The sequence below is a fragment of the Geotrypetes seraphini genome, chromosome 2 (assembly GCF_902459505.1).
Source record: "Geotrypetes seraphini chromosome 2, aGeoSer1.1, whole genome shotgun sequence".
NCBI classification, from domain to species: domain Eukaryota; kingdom Metazoa; phylum Chordata; class Amphibia; order Gymnophiona; family Dermophiidae; genus Geotrypetes; species Geotrypetes seraphini.
In genome coordinates this window covers 285,627,226-285,645,009 of record NC_047085.1, presented here as the reverse complement: position 1 = coordinate 285,645,009, position 17,784 = coordinate 285,627,226, and the positions used below count along the sequence as shown (strand labels likewise).

Here is a 17,784-nt window from a genome sequence, read left to right as displayed (position 1 = left end):
AATAAAAATAATAAATAACTTGACCTATCTATTATATAAACCATACAAATTGTCCTTTATTTTGTACATGATACATTTTGTACTCATCTCAGCAATATCAATGTGTCATTATTTGTTTTAAACACTGACGTTGCTTGAAGACAGAGATCAGCAATTTGTCACAAAGCCTTTAAGTTTTACTAGCCCTAGAGATATCCAGCAACTACAAAGTGAAAGGAAAGTGAATTATTACCTAGCAAACCTGTAGGCTACTAAAAGATAGTTTTAGTAGCCTGTCATGAAACCTTTGCCCTCAGGGTTCAGGGCTACTTTTTATTTATAAATCTATTATTGATTTTGGTGTGAAGAAAATAATTTGGAACCATTGCTTAAGGTGTAATAGGGAAGAATTGACCACGTTTCATTTCTGAACTGTTTCTTCCTTCAAATTTACCTTTTTGTCACAACAGGGATTGAATTACTGAATGAAAGCATTTTCAGCTTGAAGGTACTACTATCTTTATAAAACATGGCATACTAATTGAAAACACAAGTAAACTGAAAATTAAATTTAAATGTCTATAATTTAGCATCTTCCTGGCCAGGAATGATGAGTTTCATTTATGAAAGGAATCTAGAGCTGTTCAGGGTCAGTGTGACATGTGCCATTTTTAGACCTACTGCAAAGGCTGATGGAGTTGATTAATTTCTTGGAACTAGGCTTTGTCTTCTCCAGCTCACTGAACAAGTTCATTTCAGTTGATGAGTTCAAACAGGGGTTATACCAATTCTCATTTCTGATAATCGCACAAAGTGGGAATTAATTTTATGAGGTAGTTTCACTATGTTTAAAAACCAAACAGGAAATTGTCTTCAAAGTTAATATAAAACCAAGAAATTATGAATATGTGTGCATGTCTTAGTTATGGAACATTCACTTCATCTCATATATTTAAAAATTTTAATTCATAAATGAACACTTTTAATAAAAAAAAGAACTTCAGATTACATAGCATCACATAACTAAAAAGCAATCAGCAGGCCTTCACATTTGGCTATGCTTGGCAAGATCTTCACAAAACTCTTGATTACAATGCTGTTTAAATGTAAAGCAAAAATAAGATATCTCACAGAATGCATCCATTTAATGTTCCAAGAAATCACAGCCATCATACATCAGTTCAATCGACAGAAAAGAGAAAATTAATTGAGAGATCATACTGGCATCCTCTTCATTGCTTTATAACTGAAGGATATGGAATTTCTCAAAGAGAACGTATAAGCATAGGAATAGGAATGTAAAGTTATAAATTGGTTCAAAGAATTTCTGGGACATAGGAATTACAGAGTAAACATTCATGAGGCTCTCTCTTCTTTATAGAAGACGAAGCCATGTTGGTGAGTCCCTCAGGGCTCACCACTTTCTCCTATAATTTTTGCATCTATATGACTTAATTTGGGGAAGAAGAGCATACAGCAAGAGCCAACATTTATATTTATGCAGATGATATTTTACTGTTAGTAACTGCTTGGGAGAATATCTCTCAAACTTTTCAATATACAAGGGGTAATGAGAAGTTTTCAACCCAACCAAGAAGAGAATGACTTGAATATGGTTCAATCAATGATCTGAAACAATGTCAAAACATGGAATTTTGTTTCTGCAAATTGTCATTTAACAAAATAAGATAACTTCAGCTACAGTGGCAAAATAATGCTTCAGCATCCCCTCATAGTTTTATAGTTTAAAAATATGAACAACCACCAAGTAACACATATTAAAATTCAATTCCATCTTTATTGTTAAAATGTTGAAGTTACAATGTTGTCGATTTAATTGTATTGGTTCTTAGTGCATGGATTATTATGTTTAAAAACAGTATGCTTGATTCACAAAATTCCCCTAGGTACTGCACCAGCTTGTTTGGACCAAATTTTATTTTATCCAAGAGCAAGAAGTTCATCAAATCGTAAAGATGGGTTATCGCTTTATTGTTGTTCAGTTAGTTCATTCAGTTTCTATGTGATATAATATTGAACAATTTACCAAGGGATTTAAAACTACTAAATACTGTACCTTTTCTATTACCTCCACTCTGGATTCTGTACAATAGGTTTTCAATATGAACCCTTAAACCGGGTCTTGTAGAAGTTACATGCAAAACTTTCTATACCTCCCACATAGCAGTGGAGAATAATGCCCCCTTTGTCTTTTTCCTTCTGCAAGCGAACCATGTAGAGGTGTTTCTTATCTGCTCTATTTTTCTCCTTTTTTAAATGTAAGTTTGATTTTCTTGGGGTGACTTGAGATCCCTTATTTAGGGGATTTCTGCCTGTCAAAGGAAGCAGATTCCACAAAGCCAGACTGCAGCTTCATAGCTGGTGATAGAGTGAAGTGCAAGCAGAGTCTGAGGACTCCTCAAAAGCCTCGTCAGGTGTCCATCAGTGGCCAGTTTAGGCCCCTGTGTTTGGTGGGCCCTTCACAGTGTTCCAAGAAAGTGTTTTCTCTGATAGAGGTCACTGATTTGGTTCTCAGTACCAATGTTCACTTGGACCCAGACTGCCTGAGCTGGCACACCAATAAAATGCCTCTTATCTCAATACATTTCTTCTACTCTGGATGACTCTGATTCTATTTTTGACTCCATCAAACAGGATGCCTCAAGGAGCTCTGATCTGGGTGGTGACCCCTCCATACACCAGCTATTTAGGTCATTGTCAGTCCACCATTTATTTTGGATGCCATAAAAGAGCTGAAGTTGGGTTCCACTTCTCATGAGCCATTTCAGTGCTCAGACTTCCTTTTTTTCTAGCACATCCAGACCTCACTGCTCTGATCACAGAACAGTGGGAGACTCTTCTTTAAAGATGGCTAAAGCAGCTGTTTGAACAGCCCAAAGTGGACTCTGCAGTGGCTCAGATCACTAAGCGCAAAGCCCTCCCTAGTGAAGGAACAGTGATGTTAAAAGATTCACAGGATTGCAGGGTGGACATAGTATTAAAGAAACAATTTAAAGTGGGGTCTCTGGACATTAAGACAGTGGCAGCAACCTCATTTACTGCACGTGCCTGTCACATGAGACTGTGTCGGGTGGCATTAGCAGAGGATGCCTGCACCCAGCTGGTGCTGGAAGGGGTGGGTTTTGTAACATACATTTTGTATGAATTTATTAGAGTCCTAGGAAAAATCAGCATAAGCAGTTGCTACTCATAGGGTTCATTGGATCCTTCAGTGGGCCGGTGATTCATCCTCTAAAGCTACCTTAAGCAGGTTACCCTTCAAAGGGCAGAAGGTTTTCAGCAAAGGACTTGATGACCTCATGGCCAGTGTGGTAGAGCTTTGTCCTAAATCCCACCTGGACAACAGACCTCACCATCCCCCTGGGGAAAGTCAAGCAGTTTTTGTTCCTCATGCAAGTCTGCCACGGTAGCACAAGCTCCTCTTCTCAGAGACCTTCTCAGAGACCTTTCCATTGCCTTTGCAGGAAGACAATGCTATAGCAACCCCAGACACCAGCAGACTTCTGGATCTCATACCAGTTCTTCCTCCAAGAAGTCTCAAGGACACCAGCACTTCAACCACGAACCCCTCACAATGGAGGGTGGTTATTAGCGTTTCAAAGGGAATAGAAACTGATTCCCTTAGACCAGTGGGTGCTGGACATTATATGGGAGGGACACAAGATAGAATTATTTTGTCGCCCCTGGATTTGTTTCTTGATTCTCCTGCTTTAAAGCCAAAAAAAGAGACCAGGGTCTGGGCAACACTTCAGCAGCTCTTAGGCATTCAAGCCACAGAGCTGGTCCCCGATCATGAAGGGGGCTAATACTACTATACTACTGAGAGGTCACTTGGACACACAAAGTCAGAGGTATGAAGAAAGTACAAGAGTTTATTTACAGCATGCCGGACTCTTGTGCAGTGAGCAGCCTGCTTACAAGAGTGCCAGAAACAGGAAATGCATGGACTTTTATGCTCTTTTCACTAAGCATATGCAAACTAATATATGCAAAATTCACAACTTCTCATTTGTTACTTCTATAACTTTTCTACAATTATTATTGGTCCTAAGCCAGCACTTGCGATAGGTTCAGGGATACAACTTATACTCCTATAGGAAGCTAATTCATTTACCTGCTTATCTAAGCCTTGCAGTTCTAACTGTTACATGTTTAGGAGGGCAGGGTACATCATGGCTCAAACTCTTATCTATTTAGCTTACAATGTGGTAAGACAGGGACATACATATCAAGCAGATGATGTCAGCAGATTGTACACTGTTTCCAGCTATGTAGGCCATAGCAGTATTTCAAACAACAGTTAATCATTTCATGACACTACATTCACCCCTTTCAGGCTGGCATACCTAAGGAGCCAAGCCTGACAAAATAAAGTTAGGGGTCAGGAAAGTCGGGGTCCCCAGTGGGTATGGGACAATACTGGGAGAGGGCAAGAGCCAATGCAGCAGTGGAACGGTTGACAGCAGAGTCCACAGTGCGGTGAAGAAACTTCATGGCCAGTGGGACCAAATAAGGTAGACAACATAGAACCAGGGAGGACAAAGCAGTTTCCAGCAGAATTGTTTTCAGGGTCGTACCGGATGGTAACCAGGAGCCCATGGAGCCAGAGAACCAGTCCGTATTGAGGCCATGCCAGGTTTGAACAGGAACATGAGCCAGCTTGGTGATGCGATCTACAACTTCCTCAATCACTTTGCCATCATCATCAAGTTCAAGGCAACAGTTGGAGAGGTTGAATTTACCAGACACCCCCTTCAGCAGCTAGTAAATAGTCCAAAGCTAGATGATTCTGATAAATAGCAGTATGCATTTTAGCATTTGCTCTGCCAATGGTACTCAAACTTCGGGCGGTCTCATTAGTTATCAGTTCGAGTACAGCTTGTAGATGAATAATGCAGTTCAGCATGTAGATTGGGGTCCGAAAGCCCCAGGTGCCATCCTCGGCCCATGTGGCAGGTCTGTAAACAACAATGATCCATTCAGGAGGCCAGTCGTTATCCAATTTTCCAATCTGGAGGGAGTCAGACCGCTTCTGGTGACCCCTGGCAGGCAGGCATTGAAGATAGGGGCACCCAGGCTTTCGCCATCAGCCAGCGGTAACAGGAAGATGCTGGGGCAGATCATGCCAAGTACACAAGCTCCAGTCCAATTTGCTGGCAACCAGGAGAGTGCAAATAAGCCACAGAGCCAGTATCGACCATCAGGAGCTGGCCAATGATCATAGGAGATACCATTGAGCAGATTTTGAAGGGGCTACCTGGCAAAGTGGAGGTGAGGTTGGCAGGCCAGGGAGTCCAGGTAGCTTTTGTGGCATTGAAGGACAAGAGCGAGGTACATTTGAGGTGTCCGACTTGAACATTGAAGGGACCATCAATCCACTGCAGGCAGTGAGAGGCAATAATGGAGGTCCACAAAGTCCATCGAGGAGGCCGAGAAGTGGAAGCAAAAGTAAGGTTCTGTGCAGATAGGCTTAACATGTCCAACTGCTTTACCTCCCATGGCCATTGCTCACCCATATTAGTTTCATCACAAACAAAACAATTGCTAATATTAAGGGTTTGTCCAATAGCCTCAGCAAACTGTATAAACAGGTTTCGAGTAACTGCTGGAATTTCAATGTCTACTTTCATGTTTTCATAAAACTGAGGAAATACAATGGAGTGATGTATTGGTGCTCGGGGTTGGGTCACTATGTGGATGTATAGGTCTGTACCTGGGTCAGACCCTTTGCCTGAAATTCTAAACCAAATATGCCCTTTCACATACTCTAATCGCTGATTCCACTTTTGGGGTTTCATGATAGTGAAGGAAACTGGGTTGCAGGCCCCTACCGGGCAAGTAGGGCTAGGCATAGGACCCAAGCATAGAGTAGCGGAAGCTGGGGGCGGCTGGCCCTTTTTGTGGGTTAGGGTGTAAGTAGCCCACTTAATCTGGTGTTCATATTGACAGGCAAAGGCACCATACTTTCTCTGCCCGTATAGTGGACGGATTATGAAAGGGCACATGTATTTATCACATGTGGAGTAGTATCTCTGCCAACTGAAGAACCCACAAGAAACAGAATACTTAGAGTCCTCCAGACCTGCAGCCCTATCAGCAACCTCACATGCATCAAAATACACAGTTACTGGCTTCCTGGGATCTACTATGGGAGTTTGGTTAACAAGCGGACCATCAGCCCCATTAATGCGGACTTCTACCCATTTTTCATCTTCAATACTGGTGGGTTGGTAACATACAGTAGCGTACCAAGGAGGGGGGCGGGGGGGGCAGTCCGCCTCGGGTGCAAGCCTTGAAGGGGTGCTCCCAGCCTTGGCGTTCAGTCCCCCCCGAAGGACCACTCGCCCCCCCTGGCTTCCCCGCACCACCTATGAAGCAGCCCGCAGCGGGATCGCGATGCCAGTGATCCCTGCACTGCTTCGGCGCTGCTTCCTCCACTGCGGTCCCGCCCCTCCTCTGACATCAGAGGAGGGGCGGGATGAGAAAGCAGTGTCGAAGCAGCGCAGGGATCACCAGCATCACGATCCCGCTGCGGGCTGCTTCGTAGGTGGTGCGGGGAGGCCAGGGGGGTGAGTGGTCCTTCATGGTGGGTCGGGCATCAGGCCTTCAGGGTGGAGTGGGCAGGCGGGCAGGCAGGCCTTCAAGGGGGATGGGGGGTGACAGGCAGGCAGGCCTTCAAGCGGGGGACAGGTCTTCAAGGGGGGGGACAGGTAGGCAGGCAGGCTTTCAAGGGAGGGACAGGCCTTCAAGGGGGGGACAGGCAGGCCTTCAAGGGGGGACAGGCCTTCGGGGGGTGCAGGCCTTCAAGGGGGGGACAGGCCTTCAAGGGGGGATAGGCCTTCAAGGGGATCAGGCAGGCAGGCCTTCAAGGGGGGGACAGGCAGGCAGGCAGGCCTTCAAGGGGGATGCAGGCCTTCGAGGGGTGCAGGCCTTCGGGGGGGAGTGCAGGCCTTCAGGGGTGGGATGCAGACCTTTAACGGGGGGCCTTCAGGGAGGGGGGCCCTGGGGTAGAAATACACGGAGGGAATGGGGGGGTTCAAAGAGACGCGCATATGCCGGACTTTGGGTTGGAAGAAATAATGGGTCTGAAAATAGAGAAGAGGGAGAGAGATGATGGACCATGGTTTTTAGAGAGGGAAGGAACAGAAAGGGAGAGAAGTTGGACACAAGGGATGGTATGGGGGGGGATAGAGATACTAGATAGGAGGGTAGTTGGGAAAAGAAAGGGAGAGATGGTGGACCCTGGGGTGGTGGGGAAGGAGGGAGAGATGCTGGATGAAAGGGTAGTTAAGAAAAGATGGATCTGTGGAGGGAGACGAAAAAGGAAAGATGCCAGACCTCCTGGGGAGGGAAGGGAAACAGGGAGGACAGAGATGGCAGATGGATGGTTAGCATGCAGAAAGAAGGAAGAAGGAGACTCTGGCAAGCAAGTTATCAGAAGACAACCAGAGCCTTGGACCAACAAGATTTGAAAAATAACCAGACAACAAAAGGTAGAAAAACTAATTTTATTTTCTGTTTTGTGATTACAATATGTCAGATTTGAAATGTGTATCCTGCCAGAGCTGGTGTTAGATCGCAAACATGAGCTAGGATTTAACAGAGAGAGGAAAAGTATTTTTTGTTTCTTTATTTTACTTACACCACAGTGCCAGTGTGGTTAGGAGAAGCCAAAGGGGGTGAAAAAGCTATAAAATAAACCCACCAGGATGTTTGAAAAAAAAACAAAAAAAACCCACCCAATTGGCCAGGAAAGTTGAATCGAAAAACCAATTCAATAGGCTGAATCGAATCGAAATTTTATTTTTTTTTCTTGAATCAGGCAGCACTAGTTTACGCTACTGTCTTAGACTTTAGGACCTGGGATTGGGGAGAGATGGCATCCTCAGTACTTTATAATGCAAGTGAAACGAGGATTTGGTCAGACTTTTGAAGGGTCTGCAGAAGAAAAATATTGTATAGGCTGGGGACATGAGACAGCAGGAAATGGGAACTTTTCTTCCTTCTATTTTTGTGAATGGCAAGGCTGAGGATGTCAGAGAGTTCAGTTAAAATATGTGCTTTATAAGAAAATATAATAATGTGTTTTGTAAAGTTTATAGCATAGCTGGCCTACCCAGTGAGGTGTTCCTAGTGGTGGTGGTGTCAGCATGTCAATGTGTTGAGAGGAAGAGGTGGTCTGGGAAATTCTGCTGAGCAAACTCCGGGCCCATTTCCACCCCCCAGTTAGTCCACTCCACTCAACTGATTCACACACTGAGTGGGTCTTTGGGTGTTGTGCCTGGGTAGTTGTTTTGGGATCTCTTCCAGTGGTTTGTCAGTATCTCCTTGTGGTCCAAGGAAGAAACTTTGTTAACCTTAGCATTGACCTTCAGAATATGTTTGTAACAGTGCTGCTTGTGTGGCATTAGGCTATGTAGTGATCGAAAGAAAAAACCAGACCTTTGCACATTTTTGCACTATATGGTGGGTGTATGAGGAGATTCACATTTCCTGCACAGCTAAGTCCTTGTGAAGTTACCTTGTTCTTTTTGTATTTGACATCTAGCAAGGTCTCTGTTTGGAAGGAAAGATCTAAGCTTAAAAATGAAGTGGCCAGAAGTTATGGTAAAAGCAGATAGCGTTGCTGATTTTAAGAAAGGTTTGGACAAATTCCTGGAGGAAAAGTCCCAAGTCTGTTATTAAGACATGGGGGAAGTGTCTGCTTGCCCTGGATCGGTAGCATGGAATGTTGCTACTCTTTGGGTTTTGACCAGGTACTAGTGACCTGGATTGGTTACCATGAGAATGGGCTACTGGGCATGATGGACCATTGGTCTGACCCAGTTAGGCTATTCTTATGTTATGTTCTCATCTGTAGGGGGCTTTGTTTTCACTTCTTATTTTAATGTATTTTTTTTCTGGGAACTTATCAGTGTTTTTTAGAATGGGAACAAAAATGGAAGAGAATTTATGTGTGTGGAATGGGTGGGGGTTACTAATTTCTTCAGCTAAATAATTAAATCCACCTCAACCAGACATAGGAGAATTCACGCACCATTCACACACCCTCCAACCAAAATCATCAAAAGAAAAAAAAAATTTGACAACTTCCTAACCCTCGACCCCAACTCTACAACCTATTGACCTCGACCACAAACTACAAAACCTTCAAAAAAGAAATAAAAACCCTTCTATTCAAAAAACACATAAAACCAAACTAACACAATCAGAACTGTCCCAAGCATCACCTGCAACTTCTGATGTACTTCTGATGTCATGACAATTCAGAAATAATTTATGTTATGTTTGGAATAATGGTTACATATATGAGGTTCAATAAAAGAAAATTTTTAGTGCCTGTTTCTATTATGACCATTTATTTTTCATGGTTATTACAAAAAATATTTTTTTACATGGTGGGGGGGGGGTGTCAAAAAATGATGGGCCCCGGGTGCCACATACCCTAGGTACGCCACTGGTAACATATGACTCCATCAGTGGTCTGGCACTTGTGATAATTGACTCCCTCATAAGAACAGACATCAGGTAAGGGGGCAATGTGACAACGGAATTGGGTTCTGTACAGGAGGGCCATTTCTACCTGATTTCCATTAGACATGGTTTACAGGACTCAAAGGGTTGTGCCTGAGCTTCTGGCACAACAGGAAACAAATACAAAAGGAAGAAGCATAAGATAGTAAGAAGAAAACAGCAATCAAATATGACACATAGGAGCATTCGGCAATGTATACATAGAAAACCCATTTGTCACAGAGTAACTCTCAATGTACATAGAAAATTGGGGCAGTGGTTCATCACAAACAGTCAATCTAACTTAAAACTCTTGCTAAGGCTGTTAGTTCAGCAGCTCCCTAGCAGAATAATAGTATAATAGTAAAAGTTCAAAACACTCTTGGGATCCTGGTGATCTTCAGCTGCAGATCTGTTTTGCCCGGGATGGTCTGTCAAGTAGCAGCGGGTTTAATCCTGCTGTAGTGGAACCATGTTTCATGTCTGGACACCTTAACAGCTGTGGGAGAAGAAATTAGAACAGTGAAAGGCCCTTTCCATTTAGGTACTAGAGGGTCTGACTTCCAGGTTTTTAGCCATACTGTGTCCCCAGGAACATATCCATGAACCTGAGTGGCTATTAGTAAGGGAGCTCGCTCTAGAACCCATTTATGCAGTTCTTGGAGGGTTCTAGCTAGGGACTGAACCTGGCTCTGGAGGATGTCTGAACCCAGGATAGTAATGGATCCAGGGTCGGGGTTCACAATTGGGGGTGGTCGGCCAAACTTCTCATTTGTTACTTCTATAACTTTTCTAGAATTATTATTGGTCCTAAGCTAGCATTTTGTATAGGTTCAGGGGTATAACTTATAGTCCTATAGGAAGCTAGTTCATTTACCTGCTTATCTAAGCCTTGCAGTTAAGAACATAAGAACATAAGAAGTTGCCTCCGCTGAGGCAGACCAGAGGTCCATCTCGCCCAGCGGTACGCTCCCACGGCAGCCCATCAGGCCCATTGCCTGAGCAATGGTCCCAGACTATCCCTATAACCTACCGCTACTCTTATCTGTACCCCTCAATTCCTTTATCCTCTAGGAACCTATCCAAACCTTCTTTGAAGCCTTGTAATGTGCTCCGGCCTATCACAGCCTCCGGAAGCGCGTTCCATGTGTCCACCACCCTCTGGGTGAAAAAGAACTTTCTGGCATTTGTTTTAAACCTGTCCCCTTTTAATTTCTCCGAGTGCCCCCTTGTACTTGTGGTTCCCCATAATCTGAAAAATCTGTCCCTGTCTACTTTTTCTATACCCTTCAGGATCTTGAAGGTTTCTATCATGTCTCCTCTAAGTCTCCACTTTTCCAGGGAGAACAGCCCCAGCTTTTTCAGTCTGTCAGTATATGAGAGGTTTTCCATACCTCTTATCAGTTTAGATGCTCTTCTCTGGACTCCCTCAAGTACCGCCATGTCCTTTTTGAGGTATGGCGACCAATACTGGACACAGTACTCCAGATGCGGTCGCACCATTGCACGATACAGTGGCAGGATGACCTCCTTTGTCCTGGTCGTGATACCCTTCTTAATGATACCCAACATTTTGTTTGCTTTTCTTGAGGCTGTGGCGCACTGTGCCGACGCCTTCAAAGATGTGTCCACCATCACTCCCAGGTCTCTTTCAAGGTTACTTACCCCTAGCAGTGATCCTCCCATTTTGTAGCTGAACATCGGGGGTTTTTTTCCCTACATGCATGACCTTGCATTTCCCTATGTTAAAGTTCATTTGCCATTTTTTGGCCCATTCTTCTAGCGTCGTTAGGTCCCTTTGCAGATCTTCGCAGTCTTCCATGGTTTCAACCCTGCGGTAGAGTTTGGTGTCATCCGAAAATTTAATAACTTCGCAATTTGTTCCCGCCTCCAGGTCATTAATAAATATATTGAACAGGAGCGGTCCCAGCACCGACCCCTGCGGAACTCCGCTCATGACCCAATGCCAGTCTGAGTAATGGCCCTTCACTCCAACCCTCTGTTTCCTGTCTGCCAGCCAGTTTTTGATCCATCGGTGGACCTCCCCTTGCACCCCGTGTTTCCACAGCTTTTTAAGCAGTCTTTCGTGCGGTACCTTGTCAAAGGCTTTTTGAAAGTCAAGGTAAATGATGTCAATGGATTCCCCTTTATCCACCTGTCTGTTTACCCCCTCAAAGAAGTACAATAATTTTGTGAGGCATGATCTACCCTTGCAGAAGCCGTGCTGGCTCGACTTTAGCTGTCCATTGTTTTCTATGTGTTCACAGATACTGTCTTTAATCAGTGCTTCCATCATTTTTCCTGGGACCGAGGTCAAGCTCACCGGCCTGTAGTTCCCCGGGTCCCCCCTTGAACCCTTCTTGAAGATGGGCGTGACATTTACAATTTTCCAATCCTCCGGGATCTCTCCAGTTTTTAAGGATAGGTTACATATTTGGCGAAGTGGCTCTGCTATTTCGTTCCTTAGTTCCTTGAGTACCCTTGGGTGAATGCCGTCCGGATCTGGCGATTTGTCGCTCTTTAGTCTGTCTATCTGCCTGAGGACATCCTCTTGGCTTACCTCTAGTTGGACCAGCTTTTCATCCCGATCCCCATTTATGATGTCCTCCGGTTCCGGAATATTGGATGTGTCCTCCCTCGTGAAGACTGACGTAAAGAACTTATTTAACCTGTCTGCTATCTCTTTTTCCTCTTTTACCACTCCTTTTTTGTCTCCATCATCCAATGGCCCCACTTCTTCCCTTGCCGATTGCTTCCCCTTCACATATCTGAAGAACGATTTGAAGTTTGTTGCTTCCCCCGCCAGTCTCTCCTCATATTCTCTTTTAGCTTTTCTAACCACACGGTGACACTCCCTTTGGTGTTCTTTGTGCTCCTTTTGGTTGTCCTTTGTTTGGTCCCTTTTCCATTTTTTGAACGATGCTTTCTTGTCACTTATCGCCTTTTTCACTGCAGTTGTTATCCACGCTGGGTTTTTTGTTCGGTTTTTTTTGCACCCGTTCCTGAATCTGGGGATGTACAGGTTCTGTGCCTCTTGCACCGTGCAAGTTCTAACTTGCACCGTGCAAGTTCTAACTGTTACATGTTTAGGAGGGCAGGGTACATCATAGCTCAAACTCTTATCTATTTAGCTTACAATATGTTAAGACAGGGACATACATTTCAAGCAGATGATGTCAGCAGATTGTACACTGTTTCCAGCTATGTAGGCCAGAGTAGTATTTCAAACAACAGTTAACCATTTCATGACCATACACTACTATTATTATTTATCATTTCTATAGCACTGAAAGACATATACAGCGCTGTACATTTAACATTCAATAGATGGTCCTTGCTCAGAAAAGTGTACAATCTAATTTGGATAGACAGAACATCTCAAGATTGGGGAGTTTCTAGTAGAATGGTACAATGGGTAAAGGTATCTAACATTGAGTGTGAGTTAAGAGTTAAAAGCAGTTTCAAAAATGTGGTCTTTTAGCTTGGATTTGAATATTGTTAAAGATGGGGCATGGCGAATTGACTTTGGAAGCCTGTTCCAGGCATATGGTACGTCAAGAAAGAAGGGTCAGAGTCTAGAGTTGGTGGTAGAGAAGTGTATAGGGACTTATACAATGAACAGAGTTCAGGGACAAGGGGAGCATAGAAGTAGATAAGTGAGGAGAGATATTGAGGGGCTACAGATTGAATTTATTTATTTAAAAATTGTATAGCTTGACATATCCACAGTTCTAAGTGGGTTACATAACATTCATAATAACTAATGTCAAACAAATATTCAACATGCAATTAAAACATTTTAAAATGTACACTTTTTCTTGTATTTACTATGGGGTTCTTAATCAAAACTTAAACATGTCTAAAAACCCGCCCAAGTTGGCACCTGGATGACATAAATGGCAGGTTGTCCAAGTGCCGATAATCAAACCGACTTTCTGGACATGTTGTGGGACTTTTTAGGCCTCTGAATGCTGCTGTGTGCCCAGAGCTGACAAGGGTGTATCTGGAGGGGTGGTTAGGGCAGTATGTGGGCAGCATGAGGGACAACCTAGACTTAGTCGTCCTGCAACGATAATCAAATGTTTTACTAGACATCCTGGATGAAACTTAAATGTAAAAACAGGTATAAGTGCCAAAAAGGTATCCAAAGTGACCAGGTTACCACTGCAGAGACAAAGTAAATACCCATGCATACTCCCCCAGTGTTCACTGATTCACTGACCCCCTCACACACACCCCTCCAACAAAGTTCAGAATAAAAAAGTGCATACCTGTCTCTAGAACATTAGCACCTGGTATAGGAAAGCCTAGTAGAGCTGGACAGAGGTGTCTTAGAGAGGTGTGTGGGCGGGGGGGGGGGGGGGCGCTAGTGAACCATAGAGAGGAGGACCCATGCCCATAAGCCACTCTAACTACTACATTTATGGTGGAACATGTGCGCCCACCAGACCCCCCAAATCCCACTCTACTGCCATATAGGTGCCACCTGCATCCATAAGGGTTATTGGGGTTGTAGACAGGTGGGTATAGTAGGTTTTGGGGGACTCATTATAAACTATAAGAATGTTCTGGTGAGATGTTTATCTGGCACCTTTTTTGTGAAGTTCAGAGCAGTGCCCTCTAAGGTGTCACACTGCTATGTTGCCATCTCTGAGTGGCCAGTCCATTACAAGATTGGCCCCTAAGTGGTCTTGTTCTGGGCATTTGGGACTTGGCTGAAATTTTGGTCGAAAATGTGCTATAAATATAGACATCCTGGCAGTCTGGATGAACAATAGCCTAGATGTCCAGACGATTTTCGGAAAAAAAAAAAATATTGTAGATGTATTTTTCAAAAATGGATATTTTCCCACTGCTGAATTTGGGTGTCTAGCACCATACTCCCAAATCAGAGCAGGTGGTACTTTTTGCTAATCCGGTGCTTGTGCTAAAAATGCTAGTGCGCTTTAGTAAAAGGACCGAAAATTTTCCATAGAAAGAAAATCTCTCAATCTCGTTATCAAATGAAGCTTAAAAAATACATACAATATTATAGACCTGATATGAGGCTTAAATGATAACTTTAAGTCTAATAGGACACCCAAATATTTACATTGATGAAGAACAGGAACCCCAATCTTATTCAGCATTATAGTGGATGAAACTTGTAAGTCAGTAATAATAATAATAAATTTATTCTTGTATACCGCCCAACCACAAAGTTCCAGGCGGTTAACAATAAAGAAGAACTGTACAATCAGTGATGAGTACATCAGGTAAAAAGAGATAAAAAATTATATAATTTTTTGACAAATTTATCAAACAAGTGTGTTTTAAAAAATTTTCTAAAAACGTTATAAGAATCTATTTGACAAATAAGTGGGCTTAACCAAGAGTTCAGTTTGCCTAACTGAAAGGCAAATGTCCTATTCAAAAATTTCTTGTAACGACAGTTCTTGACTGAAGGATACACAAACATTAACTTGTTCTGAGTATTTTTAAATGAGGTGTAAAAATGAAATAGAGAGGTCCCGGAGCCAAACCAAAAAGAGATTTAAAACAGAGACAACCAAATTTAAAAAGAATAGGTGCCTTGAAGGGCTGATAAAATGGGCTAATGTGTAATGTAAAAGGAGTTTGAACTATATTCGGAAAAGGATGGGGAGACATAAGTGAATTGAGGAGATGGGTAATATGAGCATGGCGGCTCTTATGGAATGTAAGTCATGCAGCAGAATTTTGAATGGATTGAAGTGGTGAGAGATGGATGAGCGGAAGACCTGAAAGAAATACATTGCATGCATGAGGTGATAAGAGTGTGGATAAGGGTTTTGATAGTGTTCTTGGAGTGGAGAGGAGAGGTTGGATTTTATATAGAGGAGGAAGCGACAGGTTTTAACAGTTTGTTGGTTCTGAGTAGAATTGGAGAGAGAGGAGTCAAAGATCACCTTGAGGTTGTGAGTTGTTAAGTTCTACTGAATATCAGTGGTTAGTCCCACATAAATGATTTAATCAGCCAGAAGCATTTCTTTGCTGGCTAAATAGCTTTTAATTTCATCCCCATAGTGACCATGACAGCATATATGCATGCACTACATCATAATATTTATTTATTGGGATTTATTAACTGCCTTTATGAAGAGAGTCATCCGAGGCAGTGTACTAAAAAAGGGATAAAGGATTGAGGACCTGATTTACTGCCTATGCCTATGCCTATGCCTATGCCTATGCAGGTATTTTTAGTTTTGTATACATGCACCACCAAGTATATGAAATATAAAAAACTGAAAAGCACTGTGTGTACTAGAGAGCTACCATGAAGGATGACCGTGTAGCAGGAAACCTCCATTTATGCCTTCCTCTGATTTAATCATAATTTTCTATCAAAGCTCCTTTTCAGCTTTCAGACAACAATAAATAACAGGGAGCTGGAAGAATGCTTCCCAATATGACTTGATGCACTTTTTGAGCAGGCGGTAGGGAAACTGCCAACCCTACAGTGCTGCAGTCAGAGCCTTAGGCTACACTTTGCAACCACCTGTGAATGAAAGCCCCACAATAGAGCTTCCTGGAGATAAGTACTGTCCTCAATTTGTATTTGTAGTTAATGTCAGTAGGATGCCATTTAAATTTTATAACCTAGCCTTATCTGACCTAGTAATCATGATGAGGTTTGAGAACAAATAATTAACTTTAATTTGTGGTTGCTTTTGCTGACATTGAAATGCCAACTCACTTTAGTAAATGCTGATATTGCTAGAATTCAGGCAGGCAAGAGGAGGCAGCAGATGGTATAGATATAATATGGGATTGCACAGGAAAGAATCCAAAACACTTATGAACTCTCCAGTGATGTCAAAGGCAAAATAGAGAACTCTAGGAGTTCAGGTGGAGAAGATGGCTCTGGTGATGGAAAGGAGTACAGCAAATTATTATCAGACAAAATCATGCTGAGAATTTAAGACAGTATGCAGGAAGAGATTAATTGAATAAGATTAACTGGTTATCTTCATATTCAATAGAACTTGACTGACTAAAATTAAACCATGCTATGGTTACATTGTTGTTTTCTACCTGGAAAACACTATGCAAACAATTATAAGTGTAGTTTGGGATGGGCAGAGGGGGGGGGGGGGGCAGCCCTGCCCAGCCCAGCCCAGCATATTGCAGGTGCTAATGCTGATTTAATCCTCCACCCCCACTGCCAATTTACATATGCAAACCACTTTGATTATACCCATAGAAAGGCAGTAAATCAGGTCCTCAACCTTTATCCATTTTTTAGTACACCGCCTCGGGTGACTGTCTTCATAAAGGCAGTTAATAAATCCCAATAAATAAATATTATGATGTAGTGCATGCATATATGCAGTCATGGTCACTATGGGGATGAAATTAAACAGGATCATTTGTTTAACTTTTAAACAGTTAGGTTTCTTAGTTAATCACCTTTATTCAAACATGCTCTCATCAAACATACCTTCCTCTAGTTCAAAACTGCACTCTATGGTATAATCTAGGTTATTTAAATCAGATACTTCCATACCAGTTTCTCCTCTGTCCTATGGCCCCCCACCCCCAACCTGTGGAAGCCCTCATTTCTCACAGCCATCTTGTGTAAATTCTTCCTCAGAATCTTCCCCTACCCAAGCTAACCTTTCTCTGGGAACTGGATTCCTTCCTTGCCTGTGTGCTTCTGGCTGAATTTTCTGCGCAGTAGAAGGACAGGAGCATAAACTCTCCCAGAGTTTGTTAATGTGCCTGGTAGAATTAGCTTCCCAGCTCTGGCTTGCTGCTCCTCCCCCCCAGCTCTCATTTGTAGAGGCTTTACTCTTCCTGGGTGCAAGTCAGCTCTGCTGGCTCCTCCCATCCCTTTAATCCTCTGTTTGTCAGCCTGCACTGTTGTAGGATTAAAGTGAGTTTTTCCCTCTGCAGATTTGTATAAAGAATAATAGGAAAATATAGTGGAATTTTGGACTGCTGCCGCACTATTTCTTATTCTCTGCCTTTTTGGTATGCCTCCTGTCTGCTTGCCAGACTTTACAGTTCTATTTCTTTCCCTAGGAATAGGCACTGGTTTAGCACAAGTAGGGCTAGCCGCAGGGGTTGTGGATGTTACAATATATAGCTAGGGAGTAGGGATAGGTTGTCTTTTACCAATAACAGTGCACACTACCCCCTAATTCTAACTAATGTGCACACTTTGTTATAGAAGAGTACCATTTTCATGTGTAAATTAACTTCTAAATTGGTGCTTAAATGGTGCTATCAATGATTGGCATTAACAAGTAC

The 17,784-nt window shown here is 42.8% G+C and overlaps 1 long non-coding RNA gene across 1 annotated transcript in view; it reads right to left on the bottom strand.

Moving 5' to 3' along the window:
• The window catches only part of LOC117353616, a 154,246-nt gene extending 136,934 nt beyond the window's left edge, over positions 1–17,312 (bottom strand). The window contains exon 1 of the long non-coding RNA XR_004537989.1: positions 17,149–17,312. This is a non-coding gene — a long non-coding RNA (uncharacterized LOC117353616). The remainder of the gene's footprint in view (positions 1–17,148) is intronic.
• Positions 17,313–17,784: the final 472 nt, after the last annotated feature.